This window comes from Aquarana catesbeiana, linkage group LG04 (assembly GCF_042186555.1).
Source record: "Aquarana catesbeiana isolate 2022-GZ linkage group LG04, ASM4218655v1, whole genome shotgun sequence".
In the NCBI taxonomy this organism is placed as follows: domain Eukaryota; kingdom Metazoa; phylum Chordata; class Amphibia; order Anura; family Ranidae; genus Aquarana; species Aquarana catesbeiana.
In genome coordinates this window covers 159,360,995-159,385,259 of record NC_133327.1, presented here as the reverse complement: position 1 = coordinate 159,385,259, position 24,265 = coordinate 159,360,995, and the positions used below count along the sequence as shown (strand labels likewise).

Genomic DNA, 24,265 nt, shown 5'->3' with positions numbered 1-24,265 from the left:
GTGTGAAAAAAGAGTCTGTCAGCTTAGGAACTTGTTGAGTTTTGAAGTGTGTTTCCTGCAAGAACACAAAACGGGGTTTACCTTTCTTGAGTTCTTTTAAGAGGGTCTTGCGTTTTTCAGGGATATTCAAGCCCTTCGTGTTGTGAGAGATCACTGTAGGCTCATGTCCCAGGGATGAGTACGCCATCTTGAAGACCCAGAGAGAGCTGTCGAAGCAACAACTGGAGAAAAAACTTAAGTTTCCGATGTATTACACGTTACCCTTTAGAAAGTATAGGTAAAAAGAAATAAAGAAGAGAAAGTGTAAAATGAATACTTAGAAGGTGAGAGATATTGTGATCTCCTTGGGGACCCAATGGGGCCAAGGTAAAATATTAGTGCTCCCTGCCAGGAAGAACCTCTCCTGTCAAGGAGCACTTTGTCGAAGCGCGGTTGGCAGCCGCCTACTCGCTTTGGTTAATCCAACCAATTAAATTAGATTAAATATATAACACTCAATTTGTGAGCATAAACCGGCAGCAGCCAAAATAAACATAGTGTAAATAATATTGGTCAACAATGCACCCTAAGTGCAACAATGAAGGTTCTTACTACAACCCCTGTCCTCTTAACTCAATTAACTTTACATGTAGAAATGTCGATGATTTGCTTGGCGAAGCCTCTGTTCTCCTGAGAGACTTCAAAGCCCCCCTCCAAGCGGGGGTATCATCTTGTTGTCTCCTCCTTAGAGATAGTTTTAAATTGAATCTATAACTTGTGGTTTTTGTTTTTCTTTGTTTTGTTGTTTTTTTTTTTTTTTTTTTTATTTAAAAGTTATTTCCTTCATCGACATTTCTATATTCAATGTTTGCTGAAGTGTAAGAATAACATTTGTACTCTGGAAATCAAATGTTTCTGCTAATATTACCTATTTTGTTATATTTGCCATACATTAGTATTCTATCTATAAAGTTGGCCTAAGCCCTCATGGGGGGGTAAAAGCAACAGTCCCCATAGGCGTAAACTCCATCTAAAACAACTGGTCTACAGGATCTGACACCTTGTGTGTTGTTGATTCTAGAGGTGTAGACCCGTTCGTCAAGATAAGACAAATCCAGCCGGAGTGTCTTTGGCTGTTGGCATCATAAAACTTTAGGGTCAAAAATCATGGTATTATTTCAGGTAAGTTGCTTATTATCCGCCATGTATGGTGTGGTTTTCAGTGGACATCTTCAAGCTTCTTCACAGCCCCTGGATGTATGAGGTCTGTTGTTTGGGGTTCCCATTTGAAACCCTCCAGGGCGTGCTGCTTTCATCTTCTTGGAGAGGTGTTTGTCAGGCGATGAGAAGGGGGATCTTTCCAGTGGAGGTAGCATAAATTCCTGATACCACTCTGGCAGGTCGACCGGTTCCAGATGTAACGCTTGGCAAAAATCTGGAAGATCTTCTGGCGAACGCAAAGTATGCTGTCTTCCATTGTGATTCACCAGGAGTGCGAACGGGAATCGCCATGTATAACGGAGATCCTTTTCTCTCAGCTTGTCAAGTAATGGTCTAAGAGCCCTGCGGTTTTTTAATGTGATCTGGGACAGATCGTGAAAGAGCATGATGGTTTCTCCGTTAAAGACTATCTGATCGTTCCTGCGTGCTTTACGCATAATATCCTCTTTTAAAGTAAAGCTCTGCAAGCAGCATATGATGTCTCGTGGTGGCATATTATCAGGGCCTCTTGCTCTGAGTGCTCTGTGAGCTCTTACAAATTCAATGTCTGTCTCCTCTGGTCTTTCTAGCAGGCTGTTAAAAACCCTCTGTAAAGCTGGGGTGATTTGGTCAGCCTCCACAGTCTCTGGGATCCCCCTCACCCTAATATTATTTCTTCTCCCCCTGTTATCTAAGTCCTCGAGATGTTTGTTGATCTCAATAAGTTGTTGGGACTGTGTATGAGTTACTCTGTCCAGGCGGTGAAGAGCCTTGTCCCTGCATTTGCCTGCATGTTCTATCGTGGCCATCTTGTCTGTGAGGATCAACATGCTGGATTTTAGATCCGTTATCGCCGCCGAAAAGGTGGCTTTAATATCAGCTGCAAAGCCTGACATGCCGGCATATGTTAGAGGGAGGTCGGGGTGAGGGGTAATCCTACCGTTCTCTTCGGCCGCAGATTGAGAGTCCTCACTAAAGTCATCCTCCATTACATGCGGCGTCGCCATCTTAGCTCCTATCAGGCCTTCTCGTGCAGGCGGAGGGTTCCGGAACAAATCCTCAATGTTCCTTCCCTGGTAGGCTGCCGATGTGCGGCGGGATCTCGTGCGGGGTGTCCCTGTGTTCCTTCTGCTCATTATCGAGTGCTTTGGGTGCAAGGTGACGGGCTAAGGCTGCCTGGAAGCCGGAGCTCTTGTGTTAAGCGTCCATCGCTGTTGCGCGCCAAGCCACGCCCCCTATATAGTTTCTCACTATAAAGAAGGCAGCTTTATTGTTTATATCACAGGGGAGCAGGTGCCCTTTTTATGTTTATCAAGAAATCAATTGAGCTCTACTTTACTTAAGGGGTTTGAATTCTTAGCTCAGAAGTTCTGACTCAGATTTTTCACACATTGTAATAAAGCAGGTTGTTTTCTTGCTAAACTATATAAAAAACATGTGGTTAACTCCAGAATACAATTTCTATTAGATCAGCAAGGGGATAAGATTTTGAATCCTTCAGACATAGCTAACCGATTTTCGACCATATTATGCTTCTCTCTACAATCCTCAGGAAAACAACCCACTCTCCTCTTCTCAGGATGCTAGGGATGGGGGAACGGTTCGGCCCAAGCATAAGTTCAGGCCAAACTTTAGCTGTTCGGACATTAACCCCCCCTGAACAGACCACAATGCATTGTGGCACTGAACAGTGCATTGCAAACCCTGATTGGCTGAAGCAGTGAAAGCTTCAGACAATCAGGGCACAGAGCACTGTCAGAGTCATGATTGGACACTGTCATCATGACTTTATCCAATCATGGCTCATTCCGACCCCACAGTATAAAAGTATTCTTTCAATGGCTGCCATTTTCAGTGTGATTTCGGCGTGGAGAGAGATAGAACAGGGCTCTGTTCAGTACTATTAGTTAATGTGCTATAATGTGCTATTTTGCTTCAATTGTCAGTGTAGTATATTAGTTTGGTGTCAGTCTAGGGATAATGTGAGTGTAGTGAGGAGGACCATCATTCAGCTTTCCATAGTGTGCAGCTAGAGTAGGGACAGCTCAGATAGTTTCACTGTAGTGTAGTGAGACTGTGTCATTCATACATACATAAGTCTAGAGTAGGGACAGCTCAGATAGTTTCAGTGTAGTGTAGTGAGACCATGTCAGTAATCTTTACATTGGTGTACAGTTTAAGTAGGGACAGTTCAGATAGCATCAGTGTAGTGACAGTTAAACACCATCTATTTTATTACGTTACTGCCAGTTTAATGCCATTTACTTCTATGTGCGTTACTGCCAGTTTAACACCATATATTTTTGTGTGCTTTACTGCCAGTTTAACGCCATATAGTTCTGTGTGCGTTACTGCCAGTTTAACGCCATGTAGTTTTGTGAGTTACTGTCAGTTTAACGCCATTTACGTCTGTGTGTGTTACTGCCAGTTTAACGCCATATAGTTTTGTGCATTACTGCCAGTTTAACGCCATTTACTTCTGTGTGCATTACTGCTAGTTTAACGCCATATAGTTTTGTGTGCGTTACTGCCAGTTTATCGCCATATAGTTCTGTGTGTATTACTGCAAGTTTACCGCCCTATAGTTTTGTGTGTTATTGCCAGTTTAATGCCATTTAGTTCTGTGTGCGTTACTGCCAGTTTAACGCCAAAAAGTTCTGTGTGTGCCAGTTTAACGCCATATAGTTTCTTGCATTACTGCCAGTTTAACGCCATATAAATTTGTGCGTTACCTCCAGTTTAACGTCATTTACTTCTGTGTGCGTTACTGCCAGTTTAACGCCATTTACTTCTGTGTGCATTACTGCCAGCTTAATGCCATATAGTTGTTTTGTGTGCGTTACTGCCAGTTTAACACCATATAGAAAAAAACGGTTTGAAAAATCAGGAGGACAACGTCTATAAAGTAGGTCACTAAGCTGGGGAGTGTAACAATATCTAAACAGAAATAATTGTTGTAAAAACACTACACCCACTCAGGGACACCGGGTCTTGTGCCGGTAGCTCAAATTACATAATTAATCGCATGAAGCTACTAAGGCAAGTTCCTCTGAATCATGCAACAGCTTATAAAAAAGACCAAGGGACAGGGGGAAAAGATGGGAAAGGGACCCCAAAGGGGCCTGGACAAGGATTCTTCTTTAGTGATTTCCAGCCTCCAGTGGTATCAGCCAGGTATGGTATATACATAGCTACATTGGTCCAAGCTGAACCAATGTAACTATATAGAAACATACCATGGCTGGAATTCTTCTTCAAATAAATACATTTTCGAGGCATTTTTTGCTTACTCTTTTTTATGTATTTAGCAAAATCTTAGATATTCACCCCAAAATAATAAATATATTATATTTGTCAAGGTCTCTTGAATACAAGAATACTACATATAGTCAAGGTTCACCTTTCAATTTAGGACGCGGGGAAAGATGAGGCAAAGACGCAAGGCATCGAGGGCTTTCTCCTTTCACGGATGCGGAGAAAGCCTTTGATCGTGTTGCTTGGAATTACATGATGGCAGTGTGCAGACATGTGGGGCTAGGTCTACATATGTTAACATGGATCGCCGCATTGTATCAAAATCCCTCAGTAAAATTAAAAATTAATGGCACACTATCTGAAAAGGTACACATAAAGAATGGCACTAAACAGGGATGCCCTTCATCACCCCTTCTATACTTTCTATCCCTGGAACCCTTTATTAGACTGACTAAATCGAACTCCGCAATCACGGGCTTTCAGGTTAAAGACAGGGAATTCAAGCTAGCAGCATGTGCAGAAGACCCCCTGTTTTTTTTAACAAACCCGACGATAACACTACCCAATTTACTAAAAGAATTCACCCATTATGGGTACATCTCAAATTTAAAGATAAATGACATGAAATCTGAAGAGCTAAACATCTCACTCCCAGATAACACACTCGCCCAGACAAAGACCAATTCCCATTTCAGATTGGACTCACGGGCACTCAAATATCTAGGGATCTGGCTAGCCCCACAATTACAGCACACCTTCGAACAGAACCTCCCCCCCGCTTAAGAACTGTGAAAATGATTTGAAAAACTGGAACCTAGGATACCTCTCCTGGTTCGGGTGCACAGCAATCATCAAAATGACGATCTTACCTAAGTTCTTATACCTGATGCGCTCTTTACCTATCAGAATCCCACAAAATTTCTTTAAAGCCATAGCCACTATCTTATTAAGGTTCTTATGGAACCAGCAGAAATCTATAATTAGATTTAAGGGGTTAACAAACCCAAGGAACTAGGTGGAATAGGCCTTCCAGACTTTAAACACTACTACCAAGCATCACACCTGGCGAGGGTAATAGACTGGCACTGCCATGGCCACATGAAAGATTGGATCTCACTAGATGCAGACATGATTCAGATACCACTAAAATACTCACCCTGGATTCTTTGGTCCAGTTACCCAGTAGACCTAAGACGACACACCAGAACAGGCAACACATTATAAATCTTATGCCTCATTGCCAAAAAGACATCCATTACTACTGCACTTAGCCCACTGATGCCTCTGAAGGGCAATCCTGACTTCGCACCAGGTACACAGAACAAAATCGTTCAACCAACACAACAAGACAACCCACTACTGGTGGGCAACTGTTACTTAGGAGGTAAAATCAAAGAATGGAACACTCTTAGGCTACAAAATAACATGCCGCATATATGGCACTGGTCCTACCTCCAACTACGAAGTTATCTAGACAGGAAAGGGAATACACGGAACTTCCACAGACCCCTAACTGAACTAGAGTCAGTTTGCCTTGGCTCTATGCTACTTTTGAGGGACACTTCAATTGCTTATTCATGGCTGCAGCACCCTGAGATGGCCGAGGCGGATGGACACAGGAGGAAGTGGTAGGAGGAATTACAAGAGGAAATCACAGACAAACAATGGAGGTATGCCTGCATATTAGCACATAAATGTTCCATAAGCACAAAAATGCAGGAAACAAATTACAAGTTACTAACACAGTGGTACTACTCTTCAGACAAACTGCATAGATGGGACCCACTGTCAGAGAGCTCACCTTGCTGGTCATGGGATTGGCCGCCTGGGGGCGTGCCTGTGAGCAAGCCGGCCTATTTAAGTTTGTCAGGCACTCTGTTCAGTGCTGCCTGATCATCAGCTTCCTGTGCCATAGTTCCTGTTTCCTGTCTTGTCTTCCTGTTTATTTGATCTCCTGATGACCCGGATTGCCCTTGGATTCTCCTGTTTGCTGCCTGTACCTGACCTTGGCCTGTTTGACTCCGCTTCTGCCTGCTCCTATTGTACCTTGCTGCCAGTCTGTTGCAGAACCCTGCTTTTATCCCGATCTGCCTGTCTTGCTCCTGCTCAGCACCTGTTACCAGTGTTACGGACTACTGACCTGTTGTCTGAAGATCATCTCTCATCCTGTACCTGGATCTCTTCAGCAGGCTCTCATACCATTCCGCACTCTCGTGCCTCCTGTCTGCTCTACCAGGGGCCGTGAGTCGGATAAGTAAGGGAGTCTACCCTCTGCCCAAGCGGACTCATCAGTCTGGTAAGTAAAAGTCTGACACCCACAAAAACCAGACTCCTGCTGGAGATGCCAGAAATAAATAGGAACAATTTCCCATGTTTGGTGGAGTTTCCCCTTGAGTTCGGCCTACTGGGATGGAGTTAAAGAACTGATCAGGAAACCAAAATCACAGAGACCAAATCACAGAGACCAAACTAAATTTAAATATGGCCTGCTGCTTATTGCATGTGACAAACTTCTCATTTAAAAGATACAAACATCCTTTAACTAAACACCTTCTGAATGTGGTCAAATTGCTAATTCCTCTATACTGGAATACAACACGGGTTCCATCCAAGCCAGATTGGCTAAACAGGGTCAAAAACATCTGTGATATGGAAGATACATTTTCACAAGACTCAGGAATGGTAGAGAGATTCCACAAAACATGGCAGCCTTGGTTTGTCTTTAGGTACTCCCAGTTCTTCATGGACGCCATGTCCTAACTAGCTTTATAATGTCCTAACAGAACAAGATCACACTTGACTTTATCTGTATCTGAGATCCAAACTGATTGAATATACTGTATTTACTGGCATATAACACTCACTTTTTCACCATGAAAATCGGGTGCAAATAGCGTGCATGTGTTATACACCGATACTTCAATTTTAGCTGCCTCGGAGGGGACAGGGAGGGGGGTGGGACGAGCACCGTCAGATTACATACAGTGAGAATTACTTTGCAGCCTCTATAATAGGAAGTCCTATCTCCTGGGCCGCCATTGGACCACTGTTCTGCCTATCATAGGAGATTCTCACTGTATGTAATCTGTTGGCGCTCGTCCCGCTCCTTTCCCTGTCCCCTCTAGGCTGCAGATGGGCATTGATTAGACTGCACTGATGGCAATGGCGAGGCTGCTGCATTGATGGCAATGGTGAGACTTCTGCATTGATGTGGACTGATGAGGCTGCATTGATGTGGACTGATGAGGCTGCATTGATGTGGACTGATGAGGCTGCATTGATGGCACTTGTGAGGCTGCAGATGGGCATTGATCAGGCTGCATTGATGGCAATGGTGAGGCTGCAGATGGGAACTGACCCTAATTTTGCTTCAAAGTTCCTTATTTAAAAATAAATTTTTTTTCCTGAAACTTCCCTCTTAAAATGAATGTGCGTGTTATACGCCTGTGCGTGTTATACGCCAATAAATTTGGTAACTAAGAGCTACTAGCTTACCTACATTACGCTACTTACACCTTTACTATTCTACCTTTCTTACCTGTATAATAGTGATAGCAGAGAATGAAAAGAAACGGAACCAGATTAAGGTTACCAAAGTGCCTTACACTACTTACTCTACAATAGCAGTGAAACCAAACTCTTTAAAATTGATTTTGATGAGCCTATTATGCTTTCAGACTATGTTTATGGTTTACTTATGACACCGTAATGCCGTGTACACACGGGAGGACTTTTCAGCATCAACCGTCCGACGGTATTTCCGACGGACTTTCGACGGAGTTACAACGGACTTTCGAATGACCGGACTTGCCCACACATGAACGGACTAAAGTCCGTTCCAAAGTTTGAACGTGATGACTTACGAAGGGACTAGAATAAGGAAGTTCATAGCCAGTAGCCAATAGCTGCCCTTGCATCCTTTTTTGTTCATTGGACTAGCATACAGACGAATGGATTTCTCGACCGGACTCGAGTCCGTCGGAAAGATTTGAAACATGTTCCAAATCTAAAGTCCGTCTGATTTTTGACAGAAAAAGTCTGCTGAAGGTCTGATGAAGCCCACACACGGTCGGATTGTCTAACAGATTCGTTCCGTCGGACCAGTCTGGTCGAAAAGTCCGCCCATGTGTATACGGCATAAGATGTACCTAACACTCAAATGCAGTTAAATCTGCAACTTGCATATTGTGCAACCTTTCCTTACTTTTTCAATAAAAGTTGAACGTTAAAAAAATAAATAAACTTGATTATCTGCAATGATTTGACATTTTGTGCCCCTCTTGTGACAATTTTTGTAGTTGTATGTGTATGTTGAATCATGTCTTTAAAAGTCACATACTCAGATCTTTTATCTTTACCCGGAATCGCCTCTTCCTTTACTGTTCTTCCTCAAGGCATCAATTTTGAGTGTTTCACAGGAGTAAACCTATGCCATATAGTGATTATAGCTAATGCTACTCTTTTGGAACTTTCTTGTGCATTTTGAACATTCAGTGCTATATAAGGAAGTGCTTACCTTTAACAAGATGCCTAAGAAAAAGGATGCTAGTAATCCTAAACAATATTGTTTACTCGATAGTTTGTGCCTTTTTCCTTCTACCCTGCTGACTGACTAACTGGTTGTGACCCTACTGGTTTCTGATTGCCTAAATGCCTTTGGTTCTGTTGTCCCCAGGTAAGTCCACACTATCTGCAGGAGACACAGAGGGTCTATTTACAAGACAGTTATGTGACATTTTTGTTGTCATTTTCTGTCCCATTGACAATGTTAAAAAGAAATACAAATTTTAAACATAAACGTCCCGCCTAATGGTCTAATCGCAATAATTATTTGCAGTAGCACATGATATGACACCCAAAAGCTCTTGTACAGAAGCTACCGATGCATTGCAAAAATGCTGCAGGTGCAATTCAGACAGAAAGGGCAATCTTTATGCAGCATGCCTTAAAACAATAAAATGCATTAAATGAATGTTTATGGATAGACCTAACACTTCAGGCTTTATTTTCACATTTACAGAGCAATTTGCTTAGTAAAAGTACACATACATTCACTCTATGTGAATGAGGCAAAAAAATGTTATTAGGCTATTTCCTATGCTGGGTAAATGTTTTTCATTGATTTAAAAGTGAAAAAAGTAAAAAAAATAAATAGAAATAAAATATTTAATTTGGCCACTAGATGGCTTGAAGTATTATGAGACTTCCCTGTGGTAGCGCCCACTATCTAGTGGCAATAAAAAAAAATTTGCTAAGAACAGGATATAGCCTAATTTTTTTTGCTTCATTCACAGAACAAATCTACATACATTTTCACTAGGCGAATAGCTGTAAAAAAATGTAATAATACACCCCAGATTATTATGTATGCGCTATAAAAATAAACTCCAAAAAATGCCCAATAAGCCCACTATTAGCCAAAAAAGCATCCTGTGCACCCATATCCAATTCATTTTATTTATCTGGGCTCTGCTTTTCTTAGATTTAAGTTGCACTAACTGATATTTTGCTATGCAGTAAGAGTATCCTTACTGGTAACAACAGCAATTTAAACAGGTAGTTGATAAAACATTGAACCACCTACTGAATACATCCATCTAAAAAACATATTTTTAAAAGAAGAAACAAAGATTCACTGAACGTTCAGTGATAATTCTTCATACTGTTAACTTGATCATTTCAAAAAAAGTTTACCAAAGTTTATCAAAAAGTCAATAAGACTTGAGAAACATTACAGTTTACCTAATACCTATTAATAACTGTTCAAAGTGCAAATTAAAACAAATGATCACTCTCATAAAGACAAAATGTCTTACCTTTTTTCATTTTGATAAAAAATGTCCTTCCCTTCTGATAGATAGAAAGATAGAAAGGAAGATAGATAGATAGATAGATAGATAGATAGATAGATAGATAGATAGATAGATAGATAGATAGATAGATAGATAGATAGATAGATAGATAGATAGATAGATAGATAGATAGATAGACAATTATTGATTATTGTGACGGAACTATGCATTTTCTTTTGTAAAGGCATTCTCTTGTCTATGCATTTTAACAGAAGCCTATTGAATTCTTTAATCACACAGTTTTATTGCAGATGTGATTTTTCCTAAGGAGATGATTTACAATGAATGGACCTGTCTATATATGAGCAATTAAGTTAAATATATTACTAATATTTCTCCCTTCCTACAAGCTTTGTCAGGAAAAAAGAAAAAAAAAACAGTCCACTGTAATCGAGAGAGATCAAAGGAAGCAATTTATTCAAGCAAGCTCACATCATTTTAGGGAAATGTTTTTTGATTGTGGTTAATGATGTAATCAGGCTATCACAGTAAACGGCCCACAGGTTGGAGGTGCTGAGAAATTACCTCTTTCCATCGGAGGGAGGATAATCTCTTAGAACAAGGAAAATGAAATTTGAAAATGAATCTAAATTTAACATTTTGCACATCTGAAATAAAAATGCATATAGGTCTCGAATGATTTGATAATGGCGCTAATATTTCTGTACTTACCTTGAAGGGAAACAATGTATCAGGAGAAAATTCAAGGCAGTTACATTTTTGACATGAACAAAGGCAAGAATAAATGTGATATTTTAACATCTTTGATTTCGTTCTTTAAAGACCAATTACTTTTCTGTCCCCTGTGGGAGAAAAAACTTGCTTCTTTCTGAATGGGTGAATTCCTATAAGACTTCACTGATTCATGTTATATTTAGTAGATTACAGTTTTAGAGTCATCAGTAGGAAAGGCCGTGGCAAACTGACAGGCCTGAAATCATACTCTTTGATTGTAATTGACAGAAAAAGCATTTAAGGTAAAGAAAAAAAAATATTTTATTCATCCGTGATTACACTGTGATGTGATTTGGTGACATAATACAGCTGTGAACTGAGGCAGGAAAGGGCGATAATTCTACTCGAGGACTTGACGTGATGTAGCCCTTTACTCTTCCCCATGCCAGTGCCTCCAGCTACAATCACTCCCTTGATGTTGTCAAGACAAATAGAGCCATGGACTACCACAATTTAAAGGGCAAAGGACTTTAAAATAACACTTACAAGGTACATCTAATATGAAGTTAAAATGACAGAAAAAGATAATCATAATAATGCAATCTATTTTTTGCTTGAATAAGATAAAAAAAAAGGCATATGCAATACTTTAGGTTAATAGTTGTATTTCCAGAAAAAAATGTTTCTAGAAAACAATGTAAAGATACATTTTGGTAGATTTATGAATGTAAAAAAAAAATCACCAATTTGTTTAAATTGAAGAAGTAGTCAAAATTTTAGGTCTCGGGTATCCAAATGGGAGGAAAAGAGAGCAGAAGTGTTGCCTTAGCAACCAAGCAAAAATCATATTCTCTTGCTTCAACCTGCAGTAGAAAAAAAGATGGGCAGAACATAAAATGTTCCAGTAGGGAACATTCATTTTTGTTCTAATACATGAGTTGTTTGCTGCAGTAAGTAAACATTCTATGTGTAATAGTAAGAGTGTCCCTCTACATACACATGGTAAAAGAAAGAAAGTGTTCCATAATGCCATTGAGGCTAGGTTTACATCTATGTGGTTGAAGCGCTTTTCTTGTGCATTTTGCGATTTTGAACACGTGATTTTGATGCATTTTTGCATGCAGTTTTCATGCGGTGGCAGCCACGTCCTTAAGAACTGACCTTTTTAAAAGGGGTTTCCAGATTCTGACAAGCCTCCCACATGCAAACCCCCACAGCCACTGGCCAGGGTTGTGGGGAAGAGGCCTTTGTCCCCATCAACATGGAGACAAGGTGCTTTGGCGGGACAGAGCCCCCCTGCCCCAAAGAACCCCTCCATATTGAGGGCATGTGGCCTGGAATTGTTCAGGAGGCGGGCCTGGGGCACTCACTCATCCTCCCCCCTTTCCTAACCTGCTGGGCTACATGCTCGGATAAGGGTCTGGTATGTATTTTGGGGAGGACCCCACGCCAGTTTTGTTTTCTTTGCGGGCAATTCTTTTTTTTACATTCCCTGCTGACAGCTGATGACTCATTGGTTGTTAAGGATGTGGCTGCCACAAAATGCATGTGAAAACACATCAAAAACACAACATGTTTTGGGGGTAGCCCCCTTTTTCTTTTTTTTCCTCTTATCACTAGGGTGTAGGCATTCACTAGGAAATAATGTAACTGGGGAAATATTTGGTAAGGGGTCACACTTGCTTAAGTGGACTAAAAAAATAAATAAAATGATTTCACATATATATATATATATATATATATATATATATATATATATGAGAAGGGTAAGGAAGGAAGGGGAAAAGAGGGAAGGGAATAGACACAGAGAGGGGGGAGGTGAAAAGGGGAAGGAAAAAGAAAAGAGGGGAGGGGGTAGGGAGTTTTTTTTTTTAGGGAGTAGATTAGGAATAATATATATTAAAGGACATTTTAAATATCTCTTTGTGGTATGTTTACTCTAGGAATGTTATATGTTCTATGTGTCTGTATATGTTTTGTAATGGTATTTATTTCAATAGAAAAAAGGGGGGCACTTAAATTGCCACATCCATAAATTCAGACCGGCTGCTGCATGTATCTGGGCTCTGTACATAGGACATATTTCAATCTAAGATAGTGAGATTCATTCTCTTGTCTCTCTTTGTTACGTCTTTGAACCTTGCTCGTGTCCTGAAGAAGCCTAATGGCGAAACGCGTAGACGTACAAGGGCTCACTGTACAAACTGTATCATATGCATGTATTTTGCGCTTTTTATCCTTTTTGAACACTATGTTTTTATTTTGTACTTTTTTCAAAAAAATGTGATGAACGTTAATCTTGGTCATCTCTCCATTGTTTCCTTGCCTTCAAAGTCCGACTTTTGGCTACTCCAGTAGTACCCTCCCCATTTCTCCCATTATATATTTAAAAGAAAATCAATAAAAAGATTTAAAATAAAAAACGCAACATTTGTGTTTTTTGTGAGGGTTTATTGAAATCTATTACACACAAAACCCAATCTGCTGAGAGAAAAAAGTTCCTGACTCTTTCCAAAAATACAGTGGCTGAAAAACGCATAATGTGTTTCTGCAAACCACAAAACACACTGAAAAATGGATGAGAACCTAGCCTGACACAGAAAAAAATCTGAAATGCTGACTTTTTGAGACCCATATAACACAACCATTTTTTCTGGCTTATAAGGTCTGCGTGTGAGATGGATTGTTTTCACATCTCTGCATATAACAACATTTCTCATAAACATCACTGTAATAATGATAATCTTGGATAAGAATGTACATTAATGTTAAAGTATGACTAAAGGCAAAACATTTTGTTATATTTTGGATAGAGTAGAGAAAGATTAGAGCACCTGTCAGGTATTACTATTTGTGCCCCTGTTAGGAAGAACCACCCTCTCCATTTTATATGTTTACCATTACCACTGAAAGTGAAACATTCTCATGGGGTCACTAGTGCTGGTGACCCTGGTGACAATCAGGGATTGCCTCCCTTTGAAGGGATTTCCTCTCACTTCCTGTTTTGGCTAGGATTATAACCCTCTCTTATGCTTTCCAAAATGAAAAAAAGTTTTGATTTTAGTTCTACTTGAATGTATAGCCAAAACTTTTTTTTCTTAGTTATGGATAGAATATCTAATGACTAAATAGTTACATAGTAGGTAAGGTTAAATTAAGTCAACAGTCCATCCAGTTCAACCTGTATTGATGTGTGTGTGTGTTTTTATAGATAATCATTTCCCATATCCCTGTAGTGTAGATTGTGTTCATTAAGATGCACGTCCAAGAGCCTTTTCAAACTATCAATACCTCCTGCTGACACCACCAACTGTGGAAGAGAGTTCCATATCCTTACCGCCCTGACAGTGATAAATCCCCTATGCAGCTTAAGGTTAAACCACTTCTCTTCCAGTCTAATCGTGTAGCCCTGTGTCTTCTTTTACTCCCTGGGCCTGAAAAGTTTCATACTTACACTGAGATCACCATTGAGATATTTGTATATGACTATCATATCTCCTCTAAAGCGTCTCTTCTCCAGGCAGAATACATTTAGTGCATGTAGTCGTTCCTCTTAATTGAGGTCCTCTAGCCCCTATATTAATTTTATTGTTCTTCTCTGGACTATCTCCAGTCCCAGCACATCCTTTATGAGGGTTGGTGACCAGTACTGGATGGAATACTCCAGATGTGGCCGAACCAGAATTTTATAAAGTGGCAGGATTATTGTTTTATCTCTGGAGTAAATCCCCTTTTTAATGCATGCTAATAGTCTGCTGGTTTTGCTTGCTGCAGCTTGGCATTGCATGCTATTGCTCTGTCTGTCTTCTACTAGGAACCCCAGATCTTTCTCTATCCTGGAATCCCCTAGGGGCTCACTTCCTAGCGAGGAACTTGCATTTATATTTTTACCCTCAAGTTCATTACCTTACATTTTTCAATGTTAAACCTCATTTGTCATCTAGTTGCCCACTCCATTAATTTATTCAGGTCCTCTTGTAAGGTTTCTATAGCCTACTGTGATGCTATTGCCCTACTTATGTTTGTCTTATCAGCAAACACTGAAATTGAGCTATTCATCACATCCTCTATATCATTTATAAATTAATTAAACCCAAGACAGAGCCTTGGGGTACCACACTAACCACTCTAGAGCATTCTGTGTACACGTTATTTATCAAAATCCCATTTAAGTTTCTGATTTACCTTTGTTATCATTAAAATCTTTGTATACCCCAAACTTTTTTAAAGTTTTGCAAAATAAAGTTGGGAAGTAACCCCTGTCAGGTTTGTATTGCAATCTGTTTTCACCTGCTTCCCATTCATGGTGAATGAACTTACAGAGAAGTTCCCCGAATGATGTAAAGACCCTGGCTGGGTTTGAAGCCACAAGTGTCAATAACCTTCTGTGAAAGGAGCTCTGTGTAAGCTGGTAAGGGAGCTTTTTATATATGGTGGCGGTGTCATCTGAAGGATCACACACTATACGGTGGTGGATGGTGTGGATATCATTAAAGAATATTTGCTTCAAGTTTGTATTTTATCTGATCACTGGTGTTTGGAGCATTCAGTTTCTATTCTAACTACAGCGCAACTCTCTATATGCACATTTGCTTTAGGACTGTGCTATATCTCACAGAAGAGTTGCTACTTTGATGTTTTGTATATATAGGTCTTTAGTGCAGTTTTTTCACCCTGTTTTGACATTTAGGTCATCATTCAGGACTCATGACATTATGGCTTCATTTTTTATCCAATAAATACACAGTGTTTCTGTTTTTACCTAACTGTGGAGTGTATTCATTCACCAGGGAGGTACAGACATATGGGGGTCTCCTTATTCTAAAGGGGGATTCAAGATTACAATAAGTCCCTCCCACAGACCCTTATACCCCCACTTGCATTAATGCACAGAAATTGGTAGTGAAATGTGTGTGCTATTATATTCCCATAGCAAAAAAAGCTCTATTATATGATAGTCATGATAATATACAGTAAATTCTGCTCCAAAGATCTAGGCGTGTATAGTCAACATTTCTTTCAGATTTTGAAAGAACAGTGTATCGTTTAGGGTTCAGCCCAAACCAGCAGGAACCTGTCCAAGATAGCAGGCTATCTTCCTAATCAGTGGGGCCATGGAATTCCCTGACCCATTGCCACATATAATAAAGGGATGGAGATGCTAGAGACATAATTGATCTAATATGGATGGGGGGGGGGGGGCAAGATGTAGGGATGATGCCCTTGTTTCTGTAACATTGGGATCTCATATAGAATGAGGGGCCCCATTATTTCTGTTATATTAAACCCCTAATGTTGAATCTTCCCTCCATTGAGAAATTCCCTGCTGTGTAGCCACACATGGTAGGTGATTCTGGTGACTTTATTGATCTAATATGTGGATCCACATACACATCTCTGATGTCTTAATAAAGACAAGAGAACCTGTCACAAAGACATTACATCACATGGGGGACTTTTTGTTCCCATGTGATATAAATCAAGTTTTAGTGAAAAAAGTAATTAAAAATCAGAGTTCCTAAGTATGAAAACCCAGCTTATGTTACATTATTCAAGGTCAACTCTAAACTGATGATCAGTAAGGACTTTTAAACAGTTCAGCTCTTTGAACGTGCTATGTACGTCCAAAGAGTGAACCTTTGATCACAAGCTGATGCCTGCAGCAGCAGTCAACAGCCTGTGTGAGTTTTGTACAGCCAACGACCGGCTTCAAAGTAAAAGTGATGTGGCAGCTCCATAGCTGCCGACCACTTTCACACAGCTGCCCATGCAGTGCCCCCACCCGCCGGTGGCCCACTCTCCTCTTGTGGTTCCTGCCCAGCACAGCCAGGAAACACATCTAACCAAGCAGATCTGTGCTTGGTTAGATGGTGTTAAAGACAGGGGAGACTTGGTGTCTATTAGACCCTTAAAGTAGAGTTCCACCCATTTAAAAGTCAACAGATACAAAAAATGTAGCTGCTGACTCTTAATAATCAGACACCCGCCTGTTCTATGGTTCAGCGATGCGGGTGCAGAAAGCCTCGTTCCTTTCCCCCACTTCTCTGGGGCACCAGCATTCTAACTGTGGGCGAGACTCGCTGCGCACTGTGAATGGCTGGGCAATCTTCTGGAACCTGTGACGTGTCCCAGAAGATTGCAGGGAGGGAGGGGGGAGAGGTGATCTTCTTTCCGGCACCAGGGGAGGAAGTGGGAGCTGGGTGCCTGTAAAAACAGGGTACGCCCTCCAAAAAAAATTACACGCTGAATGTGGCATGTCAGGGGGTCACCAGCACTTAAAGCGGAAGTTCCATTTTTGGGTGGAACGCTGCTTTATTGTCTCCAAAAAGAGTACTACCTGTCACCTGCCCGCTTTTAAAGTGTCACCTATGGTGATTTTTGGGCACCATAGTTTTTGGCGATATTGCAGGCGCACACAATTTTAAAACACTTTTATTATACTTGTCCCAGAAAATGTGCTTTTAATAAACACTTGCGTAAATATCACGTGAAACTAAAATTTGCAATGGTCACCTCTGCTTTCTCTGCTTTCAGAAAATATATAATGTTCCGGGTGTTTATGTAATTTATTGGCAAACATTTTTACATGTATGAGACAAAGAAAATAAATTGCTCTGGTGCCAAACTGATTAAAGTGTCACTGATGAAAAATATACTGATATTTATCAATTTATGGACATGCAAAATTTTAAAGCTTGGCATGTTGGGTATATATTTGCTTGGTGCAACTTCACTATTTAAAATGTATCAAACAGTTGGGTAATATATTGCATTTGTGTTCCCTAAAATTAACTTTAGTGTATTATTTTCAAAAATTTGCACTTGATAAACCATTGCACAAACATTGAGGGTTATTTACTAAAGGCAAATCCACTCTGCTCTACAAGTGCACTGCAAGTGCACTTGGAAATGCAGATGCTGCAGATCTGAGAGGGACATACAAGGAAAATAAAAAACAGCATTTCGGCTTGCACATGATTGGATGATAAAATTAAAAATTCAGAAAATTAATAATGTTTGGGGGTTTTAAGTAATCTGCAGGTCTAAAATGAATTTTTACATTTTTTTGAAAAAAAAGAAAAAAAGGCTCTGGCCGCAAATGAGCTAAATATGTCAAAAGAGGTGGCAAATGAATGACTGCTTTGGTTGTCGAAAACAGCATACATCCTGACAGCTGGTTGTCCTTGAGTAAAAACTTTTACCAGACAATTTATGATTTTCTTGAAGGTCTTTTATGACATAGCTCACTATATTTTGATATTGATGTTGGAGATGACTGCTCATGGCTCCCCTTGCCATCTGACATGGTGTAAGATCTTCATTGTATGTAGCTGTGTAAGGTAAAACATGCAAGTTGATGTCACACTGTGAGCACTTGATGTAGTCCTGTAATCACTTGAAAAGTGCTGTGCATGCGCAACATCTCAAGGAAATGTCATGGTTCCTTAGAAACTTCTTGCATTCTCCAAAGGGATTAACTTAGAATGCATGAAACTTTTTGAGAGGAGGTGATTTGTCATAAATGGGTCTTTTCATCTTTCTATGCTGTTGTTGCTGATAGTGGCTGTAACTCCCGTCTTTCTAACAGATTCAAAGGTGTTTATTTACTAAAGACAACTCCACTTTGCACTGCAAGTGCACTTGGAAGTACAGTCGCTGTAGATTCGAGAGGGACATGCAAGGAAAAAAGAAACAGCATTTTTGCTTGCACATGATTGGGTGATAAAATCAGCAGAGCTTCCCCTGATTTCAGAACTTCCCCTCAGATTTACAGTGACTGCACTTCCAAGTGTACTTTCAAGTGTACTTGCTGTGCAGAGTGGATTTGCCTTTAGTAAATCCACTCTAATGCTTCTACAGTCTCTAAGACCCTAGCAGATTTGTCTAGCTGTTGCAAATCATGTTATTATTGAAGAATAAAAGGCTGTTTACTGTCTGATTGCAATGGATGCACATGTCAGACATGTTGTTGCTTTAGTGTGCAGTAACAGGTTAAGAAGAAAACCTGGTGCTTATGCAGAACGGAAATCAGACACAGGCTAACATAACACAGCAATTCAAGTAGCGGGGCTAACCCTAGAAACACAATCCTTTCCAATTCCACAAGCAAATTCAATACACAGAAAATCAATTGCATATACAATATTTCCAAACTATAGAAAGATGTGCCTTTAATAAGTGAGAGCAGACACAAGAGGTTAATGCAGGAGACTAATCTAATGCTCAGGGGCTCATAAGCATATCTCAGAGTCCTTTTGAAGAACTAATACCAATTGAGGAAACATGAGCGGGGGGGATCTAGCTAAGAATGAACTAACTAGCAGTAAAGAGGAGGGGAAGACAAAGGGAGAAACCAAATCACATAAGCAAAAAGTTGTAATGACCCTAAACTTCTACTAGATGACTAGTAGTTAACAGGACAACAGTAACCTGAGACAGTTGCTGGGGCAGAACAATTACTGAATCCCTAGAATTCTTGAATTTTAGTGCTTTTGAACACAGTACAATTTTAATTGTTCATATTAAAGTCTGTTTATGCAAAACATTTATACTAATAATGGGTAGAAGCTGGGTGACTTAGTTATCAACCACCTTCTGGAATCTCCTATTTACCTTTATGTGCTGTGAGCGCAGTTGCTAAAACAGAAATGTCAATGTGTGCTGCCACAATGTATGCCAAAGCATCTGATTTAGGTGTAGTGTGGTACAATTTGCTGCAGTGCAATTCAATATGAATGTCACCCCAATGCACTGTACAGTAGAGTGCAATGCACATAGCACAGCAGTGCACCAAAACATAATGTGATACATGTTGAAAAAACGGCCACTTTAATCAGCATAAGCTCTTAGAGGTTTCAGCAGAAATCTCCTTGACTGCATTCCATATTCTTGCAGACTGGTATGAACAAGGATTGCCGAGGTACAACTACTACTGGTCTACTGTTTTTGGATGACTTGCAGCAATATGGCTCTACCATGCTACATAGTTAGTCTGGTTGAAAAAAGTCCATCTAGTTCAATCAATAGAGCCTGCAGCACCTGGTATTCCCAGGTGGTCTCCCATCCAAGTACTAACCAGGCCCAACCCTGCTTAGCCTCTGAGGTCAGACAAGACATTCAGGGTGATGTGGCCATAGGCTAGTAATTCAAGGATTTTAATGCTAATTTTTACAGATGATTGGGGACCATGTCAATGATTCATTTTAGAGCAAAGATGCTTTTGCAATTACATCATGATGTGCAACATACTTTGGCCACTTCACTGGAACTGCAGTTCCACATTAAGTCTTTTTACCAGATTAAAGCGGAGTTCCGCTGAAAAAAAAAATAAATAAAAGTCAGCAGCTACAAAAAGTGTAGCTGCTGACTTTTAATAATCGGACACTCACTTGTCCCATGGTCCATGGATGTGGGCGTACAAAGCCCCGCTCCTCTCCCCCTCCTCACCACGGTGCCGGCATTCTTACTGTGTGAGCACAGCCAGGCACGCATTGCGCATGTGCGAGCCCCGCTGCGCACTGTGAATGGCTGGGCAATCTTCTGGGACCTGTGACGTGTCCCAGAAGAATGCAGGGAGAAAGGGGGGAGTGGTGAACTTACTTCCGGTGCCATGGAGCCCCGGGAGGAAGTGGGAGCTGGATGCCTCTAAAAAGAGGGTATCCACTCCCCCCCCAAAAAAATTATGTCAAATTTGGTATGTCAGGGGGTCACCATCACTTAAAGCGGAAGTTCCATTTTTGGGTGGAACTCCGCTTTAAGGCATGCCACATAGGAAATGTATTTTTACAATTCATATCAAAAGAATACAACTATTCCAAAATGTAATCTATACCCAATCTGTAGATGGAAAACAGCCAACAGGTCTGTCTTTTGTGAATTAGCTCACATTACAGTACTATTCATAGGCTTGAAATATATGGTTGTACTTGATAGAAGCTTCAACAATCTGCTCTATCTGTAATCAGATGCTTTTCCAAACCTGGAAATGAATTTCCATACATCATTTTGCTCATTGTACTATATGCTTTTTAACATGGGCCTTTTGTGACCTTTATGACCCAGGGTCTGTTGTATTCTTACCTTGGTCATTTTTTTTTTTACCTTTTTTTATGTGCACAGCTTTTTGCATTTTTTTTTTCTATAAATGTGCTTATTGTAATTATATAAGATACAAAGGTGTGTAAAAGTCCACAAAATTAAGCTCACAGTCTTTCTGATGGGAATTATATTATCAGTAAATTGCATACAAACAACACCTACATAGCTATATAGGAAATGATTCACACAGCAGGATATCCTTTTCAGTGTACCCCATAATCTTTACAATTAGCATTCAAATAATGGACGATTTGTTCTGTAATCATAGGGAACACTCAGTATTCAATCTAATATATGGATAATTACCTCTTACAATATGCTTTAGTTACATTTTATAATAACAATTTGAACTTATTGCAAAATGAATCCCATGGCACAATATAACATTTAGTTGGAATGACTGGCTTTTATTTCAAGTTACGATGACACAGGTTTCTGTGCTTATGCGCTAATTGGTAATTATGCTGTCGGTCAATTTGATATGTGGTTCACAAATAGTCACAATGTTCATTTTATGTCCATTTGACAATATTTTTTTCCTGAGTGACTTTATCTAAATGAAAAATGGTAAGGTAATGCAATCATCTTTAGTTAAAAGTGATGGATGAATTGAAACGTTTCTGAATCAGGTCACTGGTACTCATGATTAGTGCATTGTTAATCAAGTCCCTGAGATTGCTATCAAAAGCTTTATCTCTGTTATTCAAGCTGGTGAGAACATCATGAATATTAAAGAGATTTGAAGGGATTTCAACACATAATATAGAGTACTACAAATGAAAAGGCCAAATGAACTCAGACTGTGACTTTCTGGGCTTCTGTGTCCTCAAAATTAAAGTCTTCACTTTTGAACATTTATGTATGGGTTTATATGGGAAGTGTGGGATTCTTTACAAATATCCTACTAGGAATTAGAAAAAAGATCAGAGATACAGTATATGTGGATAAACAGATAAAACTACAGCTTCCAGTTTTATCTTAATATGGTATAGTTTTAAATAAAAACTAAAAGAAAAATATGTTTTTGCAATATAATGTGCTAGACTAGGCATGTGTGCCCCCATAGCAAACTCCTTACTATGGGGGAACATGCAGAAGAGGAGGAGCAGAGAGTGCCAACAAGGGACCCTAGAAGAGGTAGTAAGGAGCAGCTTTATGTAATATCTTTGCACAGAGCAGGTAAGTATAAACCTGTTTAATATTTTAATTACAAAATTTAGACTTTACAACCACTTAAAAAAGGACTTTGTGTTAGTATTGAATCTTTATTATACTTGATTCAACTATTTATTTTATTTTAAAAATTTTGGTTGTTGGTAATGGGTATAATTACACTCCTAGACAGGTCCTAAAGAAAACTAAATTTTAAAAACTTTAGGTCCAATTCAAAAAGTTATTTATCTGTTTTGCTGAAAACAAGGAACATTAATTATCTTGCTTAGTTAGTGTTTATGGTATAGTTTGAGTCTCAACTCTATTTCATTTTTGAAACATGCAATAGAAAAAAATAATTGGTATTTGCTGGAAAACATTTGAAGGAGATTTTTGTCATTAGCAACCACTGTGTTGTGGGGAATTTAGAGAAAATTTTCGACTTAACTCCTAGGGGTAACTTTTATATAAAATACAACTTTTTAATTTGCTAGTTATGGCAATGAACATGTTTGCTTTAGATGTTAGTATTAAAGTGACAATAAAGCTTCATTTTTTAATTAAAATAAGAAACATGGTATACCTACCTGCTCTAAGCAATGGTTTTGCACAGTACAGCCCCGATCCTCTTCTTCTAGGGGCCCCCTGCTGACACTCCTAGCTCTTCCTCTTCAGCAAGTGCCCCCACGGAAAGCCGCTTTCTATGGGGCACTTGCCAAAGTGGAGGAGCTAGGAGCCATCCTGTCTGTGTCTATTGACACTGAGAGGGCAGCTCGGCCCTGCCCCCGCTTGCTCAGCACTAGGGATGAGCTTCGTGTTCGAATCGAATCCATGTTTGATTTGAACATCAGCTGTTCGATCATTCGTCGAATTGCGAACGATAACGTGGACGTGGCGCGCCACGGCCCATAATTCACTGCTGCATCACAGTGCATTGCTGGCTGATGATTGGCCAAGCATGCACTATGACCCGCAGGCTTGGGCAATCACAGCGCCATCGGTAGAGAGAGCTGTAATTGGCCAAAGCCAGGGTGGCTTTGGCCAATTATGGTTCAGGGGGTTTAGAACACGCCCCACACTATATAAGGCCACCTGCACAGCGGCCCTGTGTAGTGTGTTCCGGCATGCTTAGAGAGAGAGAGAGACAGTGTCATTTCATTTGAGTTAGCTAGATTAGGCAGGACAGTCAGTGAGTTAACTGCACTTACAGTGTATTGTGTATATATATGCATCCCAGGTGTTGCATATATATATATACACTGTATTCAGTTTAGCTAGATCCGTTCCTGTTATCTTCCTACTGACAGGCAGGCTTGTCTTGTTACAGTATTTACAGCTACCTTAAGAGCCCTTTCACATTGGGACGGTTTGCAGGCGCTATTGCGCTAATAATAGCGCCTGCAAACCGACCCGAAAGTGCCGCTACTTTCATTCCAGTGTGAAAGCCCCGAGTGCTTTCACACTGGAGCGATGCGCTGGCAGGACGGTAAAAAAAGTCCTGCCAGCAGCATCTTCAGAGCGGTGAAGGAGAGGTGTGTATACCGCTCCTTTACCACTCCTGCCCATTGAAATCAATGGGACGTCGCGGCTATACTGCCGGCAAAGCGCCTCTGCAGAGGCGCTTTGCGGTGGTATTTATCCCTTTCTCGGCTCCTAGCGGGGGGTAAAACCGCCCCGCTAGCAGCCGCATACCGACGGTAAAACGCCGCTAATCCGCTAATAATAACGGCGTTTTACCGCTGACGCCGCCCCCGCCCCAGTGTGAAAGGGCTCTAAGAAAATTGCTGGTGTTCTTTTAATCCTATTAGTACCACAGTCAGGCAGCTAGACTATTTACAGTTAGTATAGTGCGTCCTCCTCACAGTGTTCAGTTAAAGCTACAAGTTAGTTTAGTGTGACAGTAAATAAAAATGCAGCGCTGGAAAAAAAAATGACACCAAAAAATAAAGCAGCAGTAAACAGTGCGACAACACAAGCAATCAATATTAAATTATAAACTGCGCTAGACGTTCAATGAGTTACTAAAATAAATATCCTGAAATGAATTCAAATCA

General features: G+C 40.2%; 1 pseudogene; it reads right to left on the bottom strand.

Moving 5' to 3' along the window:
- Nucleotides 1-19,988: 19,988 nt before the first annotated feature.
- Nucleotides 19,989-20,100, bottom strand: LOC141141726 (5S ribosomal RNA; annotated as a pseudogene).
- Between the last annotated feature and the right edge of the window lie 4,165 nt (nt 20,101-24,265).